Here is a 17,002-nt window from a genome sequence, read left to right on the forward strand (position 1 = left end):
AAGTAGAAAAAAAGAGGAAAAAGTCAACTGCACCTAAATCATAAGACTGCAAAAACTGAGCAGAGGAATAACTTTTCTGTTATGGAGGGCATTAGCAGAAAGATGTCAACAGTCAACAACTGAATTTGGGGAGGTGTACATTTTTAGGTAAAGGTAAAGGTTCCCCTGCACATGTGTGCTAGTCGTTTCCGACTCTAGGGGCCGGTGCTCATCTCCGTTTCAAAGCCGAAGAGCCAGCGCTTGTCCGAGGACGTCTCCGTAGTCATGTGGCCGGCATGACTAGATGCCAAAGGCGCACAGAGCGCTGTTACCTTCCCACCGTAGTTGTCCCTATTTTTCTACTTGCATTTTTACGTGCTTTCGAACTGCTAGGTTGGCAGAAGCTGGGACGAGTAACAGGCGCTCACTCTGCTACGCGGCACTCGGGATTCGACCCGCCAAACTGCCGACCTTCTGATCGACAGGCTCAGCATGCTAACCCACTTAGCCACAATTTGAGTATTCAGAACAGAAAAGATTTTATCAGTGAGTCTTCAGTCAAATGAAAGATTTCACTCCTACATATCCCAAAACAACCTGCGACTATTACGTGGGTGGAACTTAAGATCTGAGCAGTGAGAGAGATAGCCTTGTGATGTGATCTGTTTTGGAGAGAACCTGCTTCTTTAAAGGTACAATAGTGATAATAAGCAACCATATGAGATTATCCAATTCTATTATTCAATTTACCAATTGACTTACCTTGTTTTAAAATAATTCTCTACGTCTATCACAAATTCATTACTGTTCTAAGGGGAAAGGGGATCTGTAGCAGCTCTATTCAGGATGCCACATCCAACTGCAAAGTCCGAGATGGCAGAAAGGAAAGTTGTTTTTATTTGTTACTCTTCAATTATTGCCCAGATTTTTGAAGTCCAGAGACTTGCTACATTCCAAGCAATGGTGACAGAACGTAACTGAGAAAGTAAGGCAATATACTCACCAGTCAAGATCAAATAGTGATGAAAAAGTTGCAACTTTATACATTTAGTGACCCTAGAGTGGGGTCATCCACAGGAGTTGGAATATAACGTTTATATTTGGAGATAATGGTAGGCTTGATTCTTCATCATTTGATGAATAGGAGGATACACAACACAGTAGAACTGAAGCGAATTATCTTAAAGTCTTCATTTCAATGAAGAGAACAAAGTTGATAACTGATTATACTGAGGGATGACATTCTGAATTAATCAGGGACAAAATCACTCTCTCACAGTTAATTGATTTAATTTTAAAATACAGATAGCCCTCGACTTACAACAGTTCATTTCATGACCATTCAAAGTTACAATGGCGCTGAAAAAAGTGACTTATGACCTTTTTCACACTTATGATCGTTGCAACATTCCCCATGGTCACATGATCAAAATTCAGATGCATGACAATTGGTACATATTTATGATGGTTGCAGTGTCTCAGCATCGTGTGATCACCTTTTGCGACCCTCTGACAAGCAAAGGTAATGCGGAAGCCAGATTCACTTAACAACCATGTTGCTAACTTAACAACTACAGTGATTCACTTAACAACCGTGGCAAGAAAGGTAGTAAAATGGGGCAAAATTTACTTAACAAATGTCTTACTTAGCAACATAAAATTTTGGGTTCAATTCTCATCATAAGTTCAGGACTATCTGGACACTAGTTCACTTGGTTACACCTATTAAACCTATTAAACTTTTTAAAGCTTAAAAGCAGCATGAAATATAAAACTCAGAAGGGCTTTCTTACGTTCAAATACCAAAGTATCTTATGTCCATGTGGCTGGATATATAGTTTTAGAGATCTGACGTTCTTCATAGGGTCGCTATCTAAGGGGGGGGGGGTCCTACTTCCTTTCCACAAGAATTACCTCGTGGTCAGATGGGCAGCCAAAAATAAATAAATAAATACGGCTTAAGAAAACTCGCATTAAGCATGCCAATTAAGGATTAACCCAGAGGTCCCCAACCTTTTGGGCACCAGGGACCGGTTCCGTGGAGAAAAGTTTTTCCATGGACTGGAGAGTGTGTGGTTTTGTGTGCTGCCTGCATCCCACGGATGGTGCTTTGCTTGTTTGGGTGGACTGGCTGCTGGCATGCCACGGCCGATACCAGTTCACGGACTGGGGGTTGGGGACCCCTGGATTAAACCATTCAGTCTGGACAAATAGAGGGCTAAATTAAAATCAAACCAACCCCTTTCCCAAAAATTGAATGATAAAACAGTTTTCTGGCTGGGGGTGGGGTGGGGTTTCCCCAAATTGTTCACTCATAGCGTGAAAATTAAGGAAAAACTTTTCAAGCGCTCATAACTGTTTTGGGGTACACTGAGAACTGTGGGGGTTTTGGGGGTGCTGAAACTCCCAAAAGTTTCGGAGAAACTAAAAATGTAACCACTACTTTATTCCATATATTTTAATCTAAAGGCTGAGAATACAAACTCAGGTGTACTTAATTCAAATTAGCTTCCCTGATTAAGTTTGTCATCTTTCCAAAAGTGCTAGACGGTTGCAATTGCATGTAAGGAACTGGAAAGAGTGAAATCTGCTGTCATCATTCAGGGCAGAGGGCTTGTCCATCTGGCCCAGCTTGGTCTACTCTGATCACCGACAGCTCCCCAGGGTCTCAGACAGTGACCTTTCTCTCAACCGCTATTTCATCTTTTTAACAAGAAATGTCAGAGAATGAACCTAAGACCTTTTGTGTGCAGTAGCCTAATCAATGAGGGGAATCGCCTCACCCTTAACATGTACACCAATTCACATAGAAGTATTCCACGTTCCTTAATCTGGTACAACAAACATTTTCTGTTCTCAGTCTGACGCAACATAATACATTTTTAGTTCCCATAAGCATGCTTTGAAAAGGACAGTGCTGCTGCCAACATTTTCTTTTGGTTGTGGATAAATCCCTTGGAGAAGCAGCTCAGTCACAAACCAGATTGTATAAACAATAAGATCTGAAACTCTGAAGTTAGAATAGGCCCTCAGAAAACTACCCAAGGCAGGTCACAATCTGATAGCCTGACCAGAGGGGCACCAGATCTTGAAGAGAAGATCAAAATTACATGATATTACTTCAGTTATCTATGGAACCTCACACTAAAAAGCAGAGACATCACCCTGTCAACAAAAGTGCGTATAGTCAAGGCTATGGTCTTCCCAGTTGCAATGTATGGCTGTGAAAGTTGGACCATAAGAAAGGCTGAGCGCCAAAGAATTGAGGCCTTTGAATTATGGTGCTGGAGAAGACTCCTGCAAGTCCCTTGGACTGCAAGGCGGTCAAACCTGTCAGTCGTAGAAGAAATCAACCCTGACTGCTCTTTAGAAGGCCAGATCCTGAAGTTGAAACTCAAATACTTTGGCCACCTAATGAGAAGGAAGGACTCAGTGGAGAAGAGCCTAATGCTGAGAAAGATTGAGGGCAATAGAAGAAGGGGACGACAGAGAATGAGGTGGCTGGAGTCACTGAAGCAGTAGGCATAAGCTTAAATGGACTCCAGAAGATGGTAGAGGACAGGAAGGCCTGGAGGAACGTTGTCCATGGGGTCGCGATGGGTCGGACACGACTTCGCAGCTAACAACAACAACAATTGGCACAAATCAGTTAATCTTACTCAATGGCCTACAAGGGGATGAATCAGAGTGCAGTTCCATCACTCCTAATCAGAATGGCCTTAGTTAAGACTGGGATTTTTTTTTTAAAGCCACAATTTTTCTCAAACCCTTTTCTATGGCAACTATTGTATATGATTAGAAAATTCTCAAGAAGCAGTAATAATATAAAAATATCACAAACGTAATCCACAAAACCTGCAGAAGTATAAAAAATATAAAGCTACCCACATATATCAAATGATACAAAATCCTTCTGCTGTAAGCAGAGCCATAAAATTAAAATTTTCGTGCATATACATAACATAAACTGACAAAAAAATACAGAGATCTACTCAATGGGCTTTATGACTATATAATAGTATACCCAGCTACTGGAAACAGTAAATATTAATGGTTTTTAAAAGATTCCACCACGGACAAGTATTTTTCCTGCTGTATTAACTAAGATTTAAAAGCAATTCCAAATGAAGCATGTTATAATAATCTAGTCTGGTTAAACAGAATTCACAACTGGGGAAAAAACATTTATTGGTAAATTCCACAGAAACATTTTCCAACACTTATCTTTTGAAGGAAACATACCCTCTCCAACCCACACTTGCTACTACTACTCATCCAGAGTAGACATATGTCCCCAAACAAGATCTGTATTGCAAGCAATATCCTGCGGCTTTAGACCCTGTTTGATGCCAGGATCCTCTTGTCTGTGGCATAATCAACATTGCCCAGCAACCACAGAGCTAAAGGATTATGGGTGAAATAATCCACCAACAACAGTAAGGCAGAAGCTGAAGTAGGAAACAAAGCTGCTGTTTTCATGCAAATACAGCTTGAACCAATGAACCTGGAACTCCAGGGAGGTCCTGAATATGACTCCACAGCAGGGTCACTCTCAGAGACAACAGCCTAAGAAACTTGCACACTGAGCTACTCAGGCCTAGCACCTGGGAAACCCATTATACAAGAGGAGAGAGCTCAATAAGAAGGTCAGTTCAGGGAAGACTTGTTTTTGAAGATAAGAAATAAAGAAATATAGAAGAGACTCAAATATCAGAAGAAAACATAACTAGTTTTTTCCTCAGGGAAAGGGCGGTATATAAATGCAATAAAATAAATAAATAATAAATAAATAATAAGCAAATTCCCCAAAAGGATGTAAAATCCTACAATTGAGGAAGTAGAACTGGCAAGTTCTTAGTTACGGAATGCATTTGATGATGAGGGTTAGCAACTGTATAATAAGTAAAGTCAATAGCTTAATGGAATTTCATAAAATCAAAATTTAAATAGTCTATATCTTATAATTATTCCTAAGAATATGTCATGATGTTGTTTTCCTTCCACATTTAAGAGGACAATTCAAAAGTGTTTTGTAAAGCAAGGATTTCAAAATACTAATATCGTAGCTTAATCAATGAGATGTTAGATTGTTCTTAAGTGTGATCAGTATTTGAGTGGACACAAGGATTGCCTCCAGTAGTCTCTGTTTATTAAGGGTGTTCTACAATATCTATCAGTCATGATCAAACCACATGGAACCATGTCTTGCTTAATTACATTTTGCTGAATGAACATGAATTGGTTGAATTCACAATACTCACTAAGCCTATCAATCACATTAGAACCTAGTGGAGTACGTAAACCTACCTCTTATTAGTAGAATTATAACTAAAGATTTGTGTTTTTCCCTTAAGCATGATGAATTAAAGAGCATTTTATTCTTTCAGTTCTTTATTACAACAAATCCAGAATTTATTTCCAGATCAAGAGTTAAATAAATACATGAAAATTAAGTCTGAGAGAACACAAATTGCCAATTGTCAAAAATATAACACGGAATATAGAAAACCAGACATCCTTATACTCAAATATATAAGAGGTTACAGAACAAATAATACAAAAAAGCAGGAGGGAAAGTATTTAGAGCTCCAATGATAATCAGGGATCCTAGGAAGGTAATGCAGGCATTTTCTAAGCTATATTGGATTTCTTTCAATGGACATGTATTACTGCAATTGGCAGCCTGTTTTGTGGGTTCTGCAAAAATGGCTAATCACGTAATTTTAAAGGCCATTAATGTCTTCTCTAGCCAGAAACCATCCAGCTAGATTGGACATACAAAGACACCAAAATGGGTTAAGCTGGGATAGTGGCATCAAAACATCAATACCATCTCTGTCACTTTTATAGCCTATGACCCAAATCTTATCTCCAGGATTCAGTGGACAGGTTTTATTTAGGTCCAGAAACTGATCAACTGCAAAATACAAAAATATTTTCTTCCCTACTCAAAGTTATAGCCCCTTACAACACAGCCATCATTTTGTGCCCTTTAAGTACTAAAGATATAGCTATTTTTTCCACACTAAATTTATTAAGCATTAGCTATCACAAAGACACTGTCACTGTCACAGTAAGATGCTCTGTGAAGAATAAGGCAGAGGTTACACAAAGAGTACACATAATGGGATAAAATGGCATGGAGAATCTATAAAAACACATTAAATCTCAGACTAAAAACAAGCTTCAGGAATGGAATAAATCCCTTGAAGAGCAGTTCCATATCGGGATAGGTTTTGTAGTAGCTGCACATATGCAACCAATGAATTATGATCACAGTGAATGCTGGCTAGAGGTGAAACAGCAGCCCACCCAGAACAGCACCTACATTATGCCGATCAGGGACATTATTCAAAATGGGTATAATTAAGTTAACTCAGCAGGGAATCTCCACGTGCATTTGAGATAAGGTAATGAAAACAATAATTCTTTTCCTTTCATTTATGTCTATGTAGCAGGGGGGGATGGAATTTTAAGTCCTGCCATGATCTGCAATAGCATAGGAAAGCAACTTCTGCTTCAGGCAGATGATTTCACAAGACACTGCCCCTTTCATTTCATTCCATTCTGCCCCAATGATGTCTAATCCAAAATGAACAGGAATGATTTTATCTGCAAAAATATGTCACAGAGAATGCAGAAAATCAGGAGCCCAGGAGCCTCTTTTCTACCACTATATAAAATTTTTAGTCAGAAAAGATGCTACCAGATGCCTTCCGATTTTTTGCTACCATAGACCAGTGGCCCCCAACCTTTTGGTCATCAGGGATCAGTTCGGTGGAGAGAAATTTTTCTGTGTACCAGAGGAAGTGTGCTTTTGTGTGCTGCTTGCATTCTGCATATGGGGATTTGCTTATTTGTGCGGATCAGTTTCTGGCATGCCGTAGACCGATGCCTGTCCACCGTCCGGGGGTTGGGGACCCCTGCCACAGAGTAACGAGCTCTTCTACAATGGCTTGCAGGAGAGTCTTCTGGGCTACATTTGTCCATCAGCTGCACACTGTTTTAAACAAAGTTACTTATGAGAGTCTGTAGATACACTAAAAAAATGAAGAAGAATAAGCCCAAATGTGCTCATTCATATTAGTTCTTTTCTGTTACTTCACATCCCACAGCTCTTCAGTAAATCATGGAGCACACTAGGATTAAAGCACAGAAAGAGACAACTTTGGAACAATAGTCTCACTTTCTTCACACTCCAGGACTCAACAAGGCCACATCTCTGGGGAGAACTTCAAGCACCTGTTGAAAATCCACAGGACAAATTAGGTGTCTGGTAGAGATCATTCTAATTGCTCGTCCACCAAACTGATAGGGGACATGACTGAGATGTATAAAATTATGCATGGTGTGGACAGATTGGACCAGAAGAAGCTGTTTTCCCCTTCCCAGGATACTACAATCAGAGGTCAACCAATGAAATTGAATTCTGTCAGACTCAGCACAGACAAAAGGAAATACTGTTTTACATCACGTGTAATTAAACTTTGAAATTCAATACCATAATATGTGGTGTTGGCTACCAGCTTGGCTGGCTTCCAAAAAAGTTTGGACCAATTAGTCACGGGAATGTCTATTAGCCTTGATGGTAGTGTGACTGCCTCTGAAGGCCATCTCCCCGTAGGCCGGCAGGCTTTTTGTGCCACTGTTGGAAAAGACTGCTGGATTAGATGGGTCAGGGGTGTTTGATCCAGCAACACACAGTTTCTGCTCTTCTGTACCAACAGCCTTGTGATGAATTCAGGGCCATTCAGGCAGCAGAGTAGAAAGTATCCACACTGTAGCGTAATATGTATCTACAGCCCAATTTCTAATGCAAGCACGCATAAGTCAAGCGAGGAGCAGGACACCAGCTCATAGTTAAAGGGTCACACAAGATTATCACCCTGCCCCCAACTCCCCAAACTTGAATTTGCTTGGCTTAGAGCTAAAAATAAGAAAAGCAAATCTAGGACATTCCCACTCCTGCCAGCCACATTTCTATGATGCATGTTAAGTCTGCAAATTCATCTACTACTTTCTTTTTGGATAAATACAATGTGCAAATGTTTTCAAGAGAGAGAAATATGTTTTATATTTTTTTGAATAAATGTCCCAAACCCAGTTTAACAGCTGAACTCATGAGCATTATTATCAATCTTCCAAATGTATTTGGGATGTGTGTGTGTGTGTGTGTGTCTATATATCTATATATCTATACACACACACACACATCTGATACTGCTCAATGTAGAATAAAATGTAAGGATGATTTTTTAATTTGTTAACAGCAGCAGCTTAAGCCTCCCTGCTCAGCACTATATAGTACAGGTTTACATATTTAATCTGACAACTCAAAAAACTATACAAAGCTATAATCCTTACTAGCCATAATAGAGTAACAAAATTAGCATTTATATAAAAGTTTAGAATTCTTCAAATGGTGCACAATTATTACTTCAGGAATGATGATGCAGCAAGTAGGGACCCTTACATAGGGAACTTGAGAAAGTAATGGCATGCCTGAAATTGCTATGGGGATCTGTGACAGGAAACATTTGAAACATTTGAACTCAGGACTTCCAAGTCAACAAGACAGACATATTTTACTACATATAAAGGACTCAAATGTCTATACACCAATGCATAGAGTATGAACAGTAAGCAGGGTGAACTAGAAATTCAGGTAAATGAGGGCTGGTATGATATTGTTGCCATTATGGAAACATGGTGGGACGAAACCCACAAATGAAACACACAGCTAGAAGGATTTAAATTATTTAAAAGAAACAGACTAAACAAAAGAGGAGGTGGAGTTGCTCTATATATAAGAAATAACTTTATCTCTACGGAAATAGAGCACAACAATGATGAAAACTGTAAACTTGAATGCATTTGGGTCAATATAAAGGGGGGGGAATGACATTGCCACAGATGTATACTATAGGCCGCTCAACCAAATAGAGGAAATAGATGAACTTTTTGCCAGTCAGCTAACTAAGGTATGTAGGAAGCACATCACAATAGTAATGGGGGACTTTAATTACCCTGATATCAACTGGGAGACAAACTCTGCACCAAGTGGAAGATCAAACAGATTCCTGACAAACCTAGCAGACAACTTTCTCTCCCAAAAAGTAGAGAAGGGAACTAGGGGATTAGCCATATTGGATTTAATTATCACTAACAGAGATGAAATGATAGAAAGTGTCGAAGCCACAGGAACCTTGGGGGGAAGTGATCATGCAATATTGGAATTCAACATTCTGGAAGCACAAGCAATAGAATACAGCCAAACTAGAGTCTTGGACTTTAAAACAGTTAATTTAAATAAACTTAGAGAGAGACCTTGGGAAGAATTCCATGGATGGGAATCCTAAAGGGGAAAACAACTCAAGAAGAAATTTTGAAAAGTGAGATAATAAAGGCCCAGTCTAGCACAATACCAACAAAGAAGAAAAATAACAGCTCTCAAAAGAAACCAGCATGGCTTCATAAAGAACTCTCTGATAAATTGAAAGATAAAAAGGACAAGTATAAGAAGTGGAAAGAGGGGCACATAAATAAGGCAGAATATCAGCAAATAGCCCGTGCCTGCAAAGATGAAGTGAGGAAAGCTAAGAATCAAAATGAACTAAGGCTTGCGACCAAAGTCAAAAATAACAAAAAAAAGCTTCTTTCAACATATATAAAAAAGAAAAAAGTTAAGGAAATGATTGGTCTATTAGTGGGGGAAAGTGGCAAGGTGACAAGCAACAGGGAGAAAGCAGAACTATTTAACTCGTTTTTTGCATCTGTCTTTACACAAAGGGGAAAAACAGTCCAACCTACCAAAACCAGTGCCATAAAAAACAGAATAGAAACGCAAGTTAAGGTACGCAAGAAAACGATAAGTGTCCATTTTCGTCCAGCCTAGATGAGTTCAAATCACCAGGACCAGATGGATTACACCCCAAAGTTCTCAAGGAACTGGCAGACATGATCTCAGAACCACTGAACTATATTTTTCAAAGATCCTGGAGCACTGGGGAACTACCAGAGGACTGGAAGAGAGCTGATGTAGTTCCCACATTCAAAAAAACGGAGGAAAAAAGATCCAGGAAACTACAGACCTATCAGCCTGACCTCAATACCTGGGAAGATTCTGGAAAAGATAATCAAACAACAAAACAGCGAACACTTTGATGCAAACAAAGTCATCACTAAAAGTCAATATGGGTTTGTCAAAAACAGATCATGCCAGACAAACCTTATTTCATTCTTTGACCAAGCAACAAAACTAGTGGACCAGAGGAATGCTGTAGATATAATTTACTTGGACTTCAGTAAGGCATTTGATAAAGTAGATCACAACCTACTACTTGATAAGATAGAAAAGTGTGGGTTAGATAGCATCAAAACCAGATGGATTCATAGCTGGCTGACAGGCCATACTCAGCGTGTGGTCCTCAATGCATCTACATGGAAGGAAGTGTATAGTGGGGTGTCCCCAGGGCTCTGTTCTGGGCCCAATGCTCTTCAACATCTTCATCAACAATTTGGATGAGGGGATAGATGGGGAACTCATCAAATTTGCAGACGACACCAAGCTGGCAAGAATAGCCAATACTCCAGAAGATAGGCTTAAGATACAGGAGGATCTGGACAGACTCGAACACTGGGCGCTCTCTAACAAAATGAAATTCAGTGGTGAAAAAAGTAAGGTTCTGCATTTAGGCAGGAAAAATCAAATGCAGAGGTAGTGCACAGGTGGTACCTTGCTCAATAGTAACTGTGAGAGAGATCTCGGAGTCCTAGTGGACAATCACTTAAATATGAGCCAGCAGTGTGCTGCAGCTGCCAAAAAAGCCAACATAGTGGTAGGCTGCATTAACAGAGGGATAGAATCAAGATCACGTGAAGTATTAATACCACTTTACAATGACTTGGTAAGGCCACACCTGGAATACTGCATCCAGTTTTGGTCACCACGATGTAAAAAAGATGTTGAGACTCTAGAAAGAGTACAGAGAAGAGCAACAAAGATGATTGGGGGACTGGAGGCTAAAACATATAGGGAACAGTTGCTGGAATTGGGTATGTGTAGTTTAACGAAGAGAAGAGTGAGGGGTGACATGATAGCAGTGTTCCAATATCTCAGGGGCTGCCACAAAGAAGAGGGAGTCAAGCTATTCTCCAAAACACCTGAAAGCAGGACAAGAAGCAACGGATGGAAACTAGTCAAGGAGAGAAGCAACCTAGAACTAAGGAGAAATTTCCTGACAGAACAATTAATCAGTGGAACAACCTGCCTCCAGAAGTGGTGAATGCTCCAACACTGGAAGTTTTTAAGAAGAGACTGGACAGCCATTTGCCTGAAATGGTATAGGGTTTCCTGCCTGAGCAGGGGGTTGGACTAGATGACCTCCAAGGTCCCTTCCAACTTATTATTATTATTATTACATATTCTTGGACAAATGTCTGGACATCTAAAGAACAAATACAAACAAGTCAACCTACAATATCGGGTCAGCAATTACACTGGTCCATATTTAGAAATTTAAGAGACAGTGTTGTGTAATAATGAAGGTATTTCACAAAGATAAAGGAGCTCCAGGTTCAAGTCCATCCTTAGTCACAGAAGCTCACTGGTCAACTTGGGGCTAGTCACACTCATTCCAATTTGCCTCACAGGGTTGTTGTGGCGAACACTGAAGGAGGAAATGCTATGCATAGTGCATTGAACTCCTGTACAAAGGCTAGGATATAAATTTAAAATCAAAAAATAAAAATGATTCCTTAGCATTGGAGCTACAGACACAGTTGCAGAGACACATGCAACACATAAAAGGTTATGATCCTAAAGAACAAATGAAAATCTGCCCCTGTGTCTTATAGGGAATCTAACAATCAGCAGCAGAAAGCAGAGATCTCCACATAAAAACTGCATGCTCCACTGGAAAATCAAGACAATGAAATTTCCTAGTACTTGGAGTTACCACTTGCAGTTTCAGGACATGCATATTTCCACGTCTCAATCCACATCATCCCCAGAAATCCAGTCTGGCTGTTACACATCAGTGCCCATACCCAGAGCACTTTTGTCATCATGTTTTGAAATCAAATATACCACCCACATGGCAAACAAAGGCTTAACAAAACCATCAAAAGAGCCTCATACTTCTGTTCTGAAGCATCGGCCTTCAACTCTGTGCTACTGGGTGAACAAGGCACTGCAGGGAAGAAGAGGAGGAGGGATCAAGGGGTTATACCCACCCTTCCCCCATCAGTTTCAGTTCAAAGCACAGAGAGCAGGAAGGCATCTGCTGAAGCCACCGTGCTCGTCCAGACGAAAACTGAGAAACAAAGAATATGATCGGGGCAGGCAGACCCTTAGTGAACTTCCACAATCCTCTCAGCTATGCTGGATGAGTCTGCCCAAGGAGAGTCTGTTTTATTCTTTGCATGCACGGATGAACCAACCATCCACGATTCCCTACATCAGACATGTCAAACACAAGGCCCGGGGGCCAGATCCGGCCCGCAAAGTGGTTTCATGCGGCCCGTGAAGCCATCCTGGAAACAGTGAGGGAACGGCCCCCCACTGCCTTGGCCCTGGCCCAGAGACCCTCCTCTTGCCAGAGACCCTCAGATCTCTCCCACTCCTGCCCAGGCCCCCATAGGCACCCTTGATGCGAACGATGTAGAGCTGGCCATGCCCACCCAGTAGGCCATACGCACTCTAGCCACGTCCACCCAGTAGGCCACGCCCACCCAAGCCACACCCACCCGGCCCCCTGAGGGCAACCGCAACGCTGATGCGGCCCTCAATGAAATTGAGTTTGACACCCCTGCCCTACATGCATGCTACCCTGGAGTAGTGCACAGACTTCACAGCTCTTCAGTACTTTTACCACTGTCTTCAACTGGTCAGCACATAGATTGGGAGATTTCTGATAGCACAGCTTTCCCCATTATCACCAATCCCTAACGGGGACCGACTGTGCCTGTGCCAAAATGTCTTAGCAATATCAGCAGCTTCTTTGGAGAATGAAGCAGGGATTCACAAAACTATTCCAAAAAGAAGGAAGTTGGCCATAGTAGCAGAACTCTACCAAGTAATTCTAAGGTTCAGGCAGGTCTTCAAAGAGCATTAAACTCTCAGAAAAACAATCAAGCACCCACTTCTTTGAGATAAAATGCCTGCTTATTGGGATGTTTCCAGTCCAAGGCCTCCTTGCATTAGCAACTGAAAGGGATGAACAGAAATTGCATTTTCTCCTCAAAGATATTTTTTACACACGCCCCCAAAATGGTGGGAAAATTTCCATCATGTGGAGCAAGACTACATTTTGATAAAGGGTAAAACAGTAAAATCCATTGTCTAGAAGTTGTTTGTTCTCACTCCTCCTAATTATTTCTCTCAGAGGGTACAGAAGGGCCCTTGTTACTTCTCTTCTAATGAGCAGGAAACAACAAACTAACACAATGTGTGTTTCTAGACAAGATGAAGATATTCCTGCTCACTTATGTTATGTTGTTTACATGATACAAGTCATTATCTGTCAGTGTAATCTGAGCTGTCACATAGATAAAATGTGGAAGTGAACCCATGTGCACATCATGAGGTGTTTTTTTAAGTGGAAAGATAACATATCCCACATTCTGGCAAATACCTTTCTGCCAGAACTAAACATAGCAAGAAGAATAGCATTAGATGTAGAACTCATGAATAAAAATGTGCACATGAAGGCTGGGACAATCAGTGCTACACACGTTCCAAAACGAATCATATAAACACATTAAATAACCCCAATTGCCTTGAGCCACAACCTTTATTAGAGGTTTCCGTGAAGAGTTTTTAAAAGGCCTCCCAGTTTAGTTCATTAGAATCGGTGACTTCACTTCAGTCAGTCTACCCCAGTATCACTTTTGCACAGAAAACTTTCTCATTAACCTCTCCCATGTGTGTTTATCTACCGTACCTCTTTTGCCAAAAGCAACATACACCATTTATCCACCCTGCATTTCTTGTTCTCAGGTATTTTGCACAATCTCATATTGTAGTCTAACAAATCTGCTTGGGAACTTTATTCTACAGAACACTGGTATCAGAGACCCCTGGACAAGTCACTCCGGCTGTTAATACCATTCCAGAGGACCTTCAAGTGTCCCAATATCCTTCCAGGTAATGACTCTGACAGGCATGAAGCCCATCTCAGCCCACCCTAGTTCACAAAAGCCCAGGGCAGGGGACTGGAGAGATGCTAGGAGAGCTTCCAGCCACAGGCTGCTGACAATCGTTAGTTGTTGCTGTTGATACACATTCTGAGCACCAGCGAGGTGAGGGTTAGCGTGGGCCATGTTTTTCTAAGTGAATTTAAGGAGAGAGGCAGAGAAGCCCGGTAGGCCCCTTTCAAGAGGTTGTTTGGCAAAATGTTGCTGGGGGTCAGCAGAAGGGAAAGGGGCACCTTCTCTGACTCCCAGACGGGAAAGCACCTCCTCCGCCTTTTCACGACAAAGTAATAGAGCAGGGGTCTTCAAACTTGGCCCTTTTATGACTTGTGGACTTCAACTCCCAGAATTCCTCAGCCAGCTTTGCTGGCTGAGGAATTCTGGGAGTTGAAGTCCACAAGTCATAAAAGGGCCAAGTTTGAAGACCCCTGTAATAGAGGAAGCCGAAGGCAAAGCACCCGAAGACAAAAGATAAGTTATCCCTCTCTTTTCTTTTTCCACCAGGAAACCGGGTATGCGGACGGCGACGGGAGCTTCAGACCCCAGCAAGGTTCGCACCCGTCACCGAGGGCTTAGGAAGAGGGCAAAAAATCGCGCAGAAACCCTGGCGAACCTGGCGAACCGGGATAGGAGACGAACCCGGGATGCGAACCCGGCTCGGAACCCAGGAGAGACTACCAGGCAAGAAGCGCCCCCCAACAAAAGTCTCCAACTGCACCCCGGGCGAGTCTCGGCGCCCAGATCGCCCGAGCTATTTATTAAAGCGGGGAGGGGGGGGGAGGGGAAGGAAGAGAAGGTCGGCGCGCGCTCCGCTTCCACGGAGCCTAAAACACGCTTCCCTCTCCCCGCTTTCCGAACGCGGGTCGCCCCCCCCCCTGACCGACCCCCCCCCGGGCTCCCAGCCCCACACCTCGCCGGGCCGCCTCCATGGTGCGGGTCCGCAGCTCCGCCGCTCAGAACACAGTTCCAGCCGGATCAGTCCCGCCGCTTCTCGACAAGTTTGAACAGGCTCCTCCCTTCGCCCGCCCGGGACTCCTGGTGCCTGGATTTCCCCTCCCCTGCGCTGGCCCGGCCCCGCTTTCCTTCGCCTCCTCTTCCTCTTCCTCCCCGCTCCCTCCCTCTCTCCCGCCTTTCCCCCCCACAAGCAGGCAGCCAGCGCCGCGCCGCGAGAGCAACGTCGGGCGCCATTCGTGGGCTGACTCGGAGCCCGCTTTGTATCCCGACCTCACGAACGGGCGGCCTAACTGAAAATGTACTGTCTTGGAAGCTCTCCCCTTGAGACTTAACAGTATCCAACATACTGGCCGACAATATGAAAAAGATGTAAAAAAAAAGATGTCGAGACTCTAGAAAGAGTACAGAGAAGAGCAACAAAGATGATTGGGGGACTGGAGGCTAAAACATATAGGGAACGGTTGCTGGAATTGGGTATGTGTATTTTAATGAAGAGAAGGGTGAGGGGTGACGTGATAGCAGTGTTCCAGTATCTCAGGGGCTGCCACAAAGAAGAGGGAGTCAAGCTATTCTCCAAAGCACCTGAAAGCAGGACAAGAAGCAACGGATGGAAACTAGTCAAGGAGAGAAGCAACCTAGAACTAAGGAGAAACTTCCTGACAGTTAGAACAATTAACCAGTGGAACAACCTGCCTCCAGAAGTGGTGAATGCTCCAACACTGGAAGTTTTTAAGAAGAGACTGGACAGCCATTTGTCTGAAATGGTATAGGGTTTCCTGCCTTAGCAGGGGGTTGGAATAGATGACCTCCAAGGTCCCTTCCAACTTATTATTATTATTATTATTATTATTATTATTAATAATAATAATAATAATAATATAGAAGCCCTGCACTCAAGCCCTGCATCTAATTTCTGCCTCTAATTTCACCAGCTCTTTCTTTGATAACGATTATCTGATCAAGTCCTACAGGTTCCTGGTGTCATGCTAGGATCCGGCACAACTATATCCTTGTCACTATTTTTTAATATTTCTGTCCGGCGAGAATATCCAGAATAGACCTTCAGCAAGCCTGGGCAAAGGCAGCTTCACGTTTGTATTCAGAGATAACATGCATCAACATCCTGTTTTCTGCGCGATTACTAATCAATCTAAAGAATTATCTTTAGATCACCACCACCATAGCAAGGTTAGTTACAATGGCCCCAGATAGAAAAGTTGGACACAGTTCTGAAAATGTTGAAATATTTTTAATTACAGAATCTCTGTTAAGTTCTCCTTCAAAGTCTCTGCCCTTCCCTGACCAACATTAAGTTTATTCTGACTGCAAAGTTCTGGGAAAATCAGAACATTTTAAACATTCCATGTTGTTAAAAGCAGAGGAAATGAACTACCCTCAGAAAAAAAAATCATTAATTTCTCAGAGTTAAACTTTTATCTGATTATTTTTTTACATATAATAATAGACAAACTTTTGTCGCAGGAAATTGAATTATTTTTGAAAAATTAAAATTATTTTCAATAGCTAAGTGATGCTGCGAGCACCATGATGATGAAACTGGAAGGGATGATGCTATTTTCCCCCCTCTCCCATTGCAAGGTGATATTTGTGTGTGTATGTGTGTGTGTGTTTAAAAAATGTAAATAGGTACATTTAACCTATTGAAAACAAAAATTGTTTCATTTTTATATAACAGTTTTCTGCTGAGTTTTAAGCTACAAATATTGAGTTACAGTAACAGTAAAGAACTTGCAATAAAATATATTGTAAAATGCCAGCTGTCTAGATTCTGCGAAGAACAGAATCTTGTCATAATCTTTAGTCTAACGTGCGAAAGCATCTGTTTATAACTTCCCTCCAGTTTAATGATCTGTAA

General features: G+C 41.8%; 1 protein-coding gene across 6 annotated transcripts in view; it reads right to left on the minus strand.

The window, feature by feature from the left end:
- LZTS2 (leucine zipper tumor suppressor 2) overlaps positions 1 to 17,002 on the minus strand; it is a gene marked incomplete at both ends in the record, with an annotated part of 62,369 nt that overhangs the window by 13,033 nt on the left and 32,334 nt on the right. The window contains one exon of one of the 6 annotated variants that reach the window (XM_083363677.1): positions 15,083 to 15,207. The exons of the other annotated variants lie outside the window; for them this stretch is intronic. Of the gene's footprint in view, positions 1 to 15,082; positions 15,208 to 17,002 lie in introns of those variants that run through there. 6 annotated transcript variants of the gene reach the window in all.

The sequence above is a fragment of the Vipera ursinii genome (genome assembly GCF_947247035.1).
Source record: "Vipera ursinii genome assembly, chromosome: 5".
Taxonomy (NCBI): domain Eukaryota; kingdom Metazoa; phylum Chordata; class Lepidosauria; order Squamata; family Viperidae; genus Vipera; species Vipera ursinii.